Raw genomic sequence first — 5,218 nt, 5'->3', positions numbered from 1 at the left:
TCACTTTCCCAATGTCATTATTAAAAGTGAAAATGGTTATGATCCAGATGATATTCCAAACGGGCATTGTGCACAAATGAGCACAATTCATGCTGCCGAAGTTCTGGATAAATCTACTGTTACAGATGAGTTCAATGTTGCTATTAAAAGTGAAAGTACTGACTATCCAGATGGTGTTACTACAGAGGGGCATTCTGAAGAAGAGCGCACAATTCATACTGATAAAGTTCTGGATGAGTCGTCTTTCCTTGCCGATGATTACGCTCCGTGGCATTCTCTGAATTCTTCATCACTGACAAACACACATCCTAATTCTGCCAAGAATATGTTTATGGTTACCAATGGTATCGGAACATCAACACCTAACATGTTTGGAAGACCCAAAAAAAGATTTAGAGTCTCAAGAGGCATAATGGTCAATATAAATGTACAAACCAAGAACAAAAAAAGCGGTACCTTACCATTGTTTGGATGTAAAAATAAAGAAATACAACATAGTCCCTCTAACTGCAGAAGTTGGCATTCAGTTACCCAAAACAAAACTTAATTTATCTAGCAGTCTGATGAAGGACACCTTGGAATAACACATAGGCAGTATACAAAACATATCTCTGATCGTACCACATGGCAGACTATGTGGAGAAACTGTCAATTTCAGACCGATTTAGAAGAGTCTTGCATTGACCTCAACATGACTGATGGCAATAAAAGTTTATAAATGTCTCTAACCAATCATTAGAAGAAGCAGAACTAGATTCCATCAGTAACTGCAATTCATTTTACAGCCTCTCTGGAAGACCACCTGAACTTTCTACGATTTCAGCAAGGAAAGAATATTGTCTACTTTTGCAAATGAGAATTTGTAATGTAAACAAATGCAGTGTTTTAATTGCAAAAAGGGTCAAAGAACACCTGGTTGTTGTGTTTTTTTTTTTTTTAAAGGCCACTTACCTCTTTCTTCTTAGTGAAGGGCTTGGTACAGGGTTTTACTCACTTTTTCCCTCTGTCTCCCAGTGACCTGGGGATCTCAAGTTGGTTCCTAGACTACACTTTGAAACTCGTCCTCACAGGGTTGCATTAACCTCACCTCTGCAAAGCAAGTTTATTTGTTTGTAGCCTTAAAGTGATTGTACTGTCTCAAGTTCTTCCACTTTAATGCATTCTATGCTATAGGGTGAAAGACCTTTGCAGCTGCTTCCAGACCCCCCCCCCCCCCCCCCCCACTGCTGTCTCTCACCTCATTGGACAGGTTGATAGCAGTGGGAGCCATTGGCTCCTGCTGCTGTCAAATAAATCCAGTGACGTGAAAGGCGGGGCCGAGTCCCACTGTCCTGTGTCAATGAATGCAGCAGCAGGACTTGGAAGCAAGGTCGCATGGATCCAAAGCCGCTTTCCATGGGGGCACCTGATGAATGAGAGGAGCCAGGAGTACCGGCGGGTCACCATAGAAGCGGATCGGGTCTGCTCTGTGCAAAATCCTTGCACAGAGCAGGTAAGTATAACATGTTTTTTGTGTTTTTTTTTTTTTAAATAAAAATAACACTTTTTACAGCCCCTTTTAACTTGTAAAGAACTTTTTGCATGCTACACAGAGTAAAGGCTGATTTAAGGCCCTGGGTCTATTTCCCTTCACCTTGCCTAGAAGTGTGGGCTCTGTTTTTTTTCGTAGGCCTGTTATAACGTAGTTTGCTGTTTTGCTTATCCATTGGCTATAATACTTGTGGGTTTTACAGCCACCCACTAAACAAAACAATTGATGGGTGATCACCATCATTCACATACCTACTATTGAGCTTTAGTTTTCTCACATGTGCATTTTTTTGCATGTACAGCAAAACCTTGGTTTGAGAGCGTTTTTTGCAAGACAAGCAAACATTTTTTATAAACTTTGACTTGATAACCAAGTGATGTCTTGATAAGCAAGTAACGTCATACCACAACCGTGTATAAAAAAGAAGAGAGGCGCCTTAAGTGTAGCAATATGGTTACATTTAACCACTTCCAGACCGCCGCACGCCTATATTAGTCCTAACTTAGCGGAATATCGTATTGGCAACAGCTAGCTGCCATAACCCCAGTATTCTCTTCTTCGGCCAGTGGTCTGGTTTCTGATAATGGTGGTCTCTGCAACGGATTTATTGCCCGCTTACCGGGATCCTCTTCCTTGCTGTATATGGAGATGAGCAAGGGGAAGATGTCTCCCACCCGTCTCCATATCATTGCAAGGAGGAAGCGATAATAAAACGTCACTTTTTTTTATTATTGCATTTTAGTGTAAATATGAGATCTGAGGTCTTTTTGACTCCAGATCTCATATTTAAGAGGTCCTGTCGTGCTTTTCTATTTCAAGGGATGTTTATATTCCTTGTAATAGGAATAAAAGTGACACCATTTTTTTTTTTTTTTTTTTTTTTTTTAAAGAACAGTGTAAAAATAAATGAGAGAAGGGTTTTTTATTTATTTATTTATTTATTTTTTTAAACGCTCCCAGTCCTGCCGAGCTCGGTGCAGAAGTGAACACACACGTGAGTAGCGTCGCATATTTAAAATGGTGTTCAAACCATACATGTGAGGTATCGCCACGATCGGTAGAGCAATAATTCTAGCCCTAGACCTCCTCTCACCATTCCACAAGCAGGCGTACTTTTGAAGCGTGACATGTTGGGTATCAATTTAATTGGCGTAACATTCTTTCACAATATAAAAAAATTGGGCTAAATTTACGGTTTTATTTATTTTTTTATTTAAAAAACTTGTAAACAACAGATCTCAAAAAGAGGCTCGGTCCTTAAGTGGTTAATGAAGGTACAACATTTAGCAACTCACATGGTTGATGATTAAAAGAGGCACATCTAAGTATGCAGGCACCCGCGGTAAAGCTATCCAAATAGACCATCCTCCTCACTGCCATCTACATCATCCCTTCCACGCTTTGCTCCAGGAGCGGTTCAAGCCTCGCTTTCAGATCACTCTACTGCAAGGTAAGAAAAATTGTAGCAGCGCTAAAAAACAAAAGTGCAAAATACTAATATAAACGAGTTAACTCAATATAAACCAATTGATAGTGTATGGTTATACCAAAGGCATAACAAGCAATAATGTTGCTAAATAATTATAGTCCAAAATTTATTTGAATAAAGTCAATGTTGCAACACAAGTGGATGTGTGTAATCTATTATCACACATTAGGAATAATTGTGAACCGGAATCCGTGAAGCAGCAGTGCATAAATGGATAAACTGTGACGATGCCTACACCACACAAAATGCGCGCTTGACATAAGGCAAGCTAGATAAGTTTGTGGCCAATTACCCGGCCAGGGCCTGGGTGGATTTGAAACGGTACCTCCAAATGGTCAATATGAGGCTATAACCAGCAAGGCAGCCAGGATACCCCAGTCAGGCAAGTCCCATATATAGTGGTCTCCTCTGCTGCCACTTCCAGCAAAGTCGTTATTTTAAACATGGGTTACCATTTAAGTTAATTCGTTCAGGAGAGGTTGAAAAACGTCCCATGTACATGAAGCCTTAGAGGAGCCTTTCTTCTCTTTTATGCTGTGTAGCTCCTGCTGGATTTTGCTTCTAATCCCCTTGTGGAGGCTGCCATTTGTGGATAGACATTTTATGCTTGTGCAACCCTTATCGCATTGCTACAATCTTTTTTTTTTATGGACTATAAACTTAAGGACCTATAAATGGTTGTGGAACGAATCATTTGAGTTTCCATTATTTTTTGAGGGGAAATTCGCTTTGAGATATACAAGTGCTTTGGATTACAAGCATGTTTCTGTAATGAATTAGGCTCGCAATCCAAGGTTTTACTGTATTGGAAATGTGTCCAGTTATTATGAAACCTTACACTGTATAATGCCTGTTGAAAGCACTATTTATACCAGTTCAGAAATACTATGTATTAGGATTGTGGATACAAAGTTTTTTCATCTCAAACCATCAACCTCTCAAAACTGAAATGTAAGATTGTACTAGTTCAATTTTATATTTTCCATATGATTTTTGTTCTATTTTTAATATACATTAAATCGGTATCTCTTATTGATTAAAATGTAATTCATTAGTTCTTATTTACTACTTTTTTTAAACACATTTTTTTTAATTTTACAATATTGAATATAATAAATTGGATGGTACATGATGGGACTGGTATTCTTACTTTGGGTCCCACAAGCTAAAAGCAAAAATGGTAAAATGGCTATAAGCTTCTCATCTTAAGATCCTAATATCAGAAACAAAAAAGAAAGTTGGGTCAGGTAACAATCGAGGAATATGTGTCACAAGCAACCAAAAAAAGTACCCGTTTTAAGTGGTACTCATAGTTTGAGCGTTGCACAAACCGACTTCATCTTAACAATATACACTGATTTGGATAATTTTCACCAAAGAAATGTAGCATATACATCATAATACTTAAAAGTTAATCTCTAGTGATCCACAAGACCAAAGCAGCGTTTTTCAGTGTATTAAACACAGAAATTAACTGTTTATGGAAATACATCCTGTGACAGAAGTCCAACTAGAACATGCTCCATTGAATGTTCCAAATGGGGCCTTTGATGAATATGTAGTTATAACCACCTTCACCGCACTGCGTGATTCCTCTCCCCTCAAAGTTAACACTCAGATTTATGAGGGGTAAACACGTATTGAGTGTCTCCCATTTAGCCGGCAACTCCAGAGAAGCAATTTCGTCAATATCCCAATCGGGTCTCCTGAATGGTTGATGCGTGTCTCTGTTGTCTGATCATTCAAGCTCTGATACCACTGCCAGTCTCATTGGCTTGTAAAATAGGGGGAAAAACTGTCTCCATAGTGTTAACCTGAGGATGAAGGCCAGCAGCAGCCCACACAGCCCTTGCGCACATGCATCAACCATTCAGGAGACCTGATTTGGATATTGACAAATTTGCTTCTCTGGAGTTGCCTGTTAAATGGGAGAGACATACTCAATATGTGTTTACTCCTCATGGATCTGGTGAGGGTGAGTGGCAGTGCGGTGAAGGTGGTTATTACTACATATCAGTCAAACCCCCTTTTTAGAACATTTAATTGAGCATGTTCTAGTTGGACTTGCCTGTCACAGGGTGTATTGCCATAAACTGTTAATTTCTGTGTTTAATACACTGAAGAGCGCTGCTTTGGTTTTGCGCATCACTAGAGATGAACTTTTAAGAATTATGTATATGTATTTTTTTGTTATAGCA

This window comes from Lithobates pipiens, unplaced genomic scaffold (assembly GCF_037356315.1).
Source record: "Lithobates pipiens isolate NorthernLeopardFrog02 unplaced genomic scaffold, aLitPip1_a1.2 Scaffold_28, whole genome shotgun sequence".
NCBI classification, from domain to species: Eukaryota; Metazoa; Chordata; class Amphibia; order Anura; family Ranidae; genus Lithobates; species Lithobates pipiens.
The sequence above is the reverse complement of the archived record's forward strand: the minus strand, read 5'-3'. Positions refer to the sequence as shown.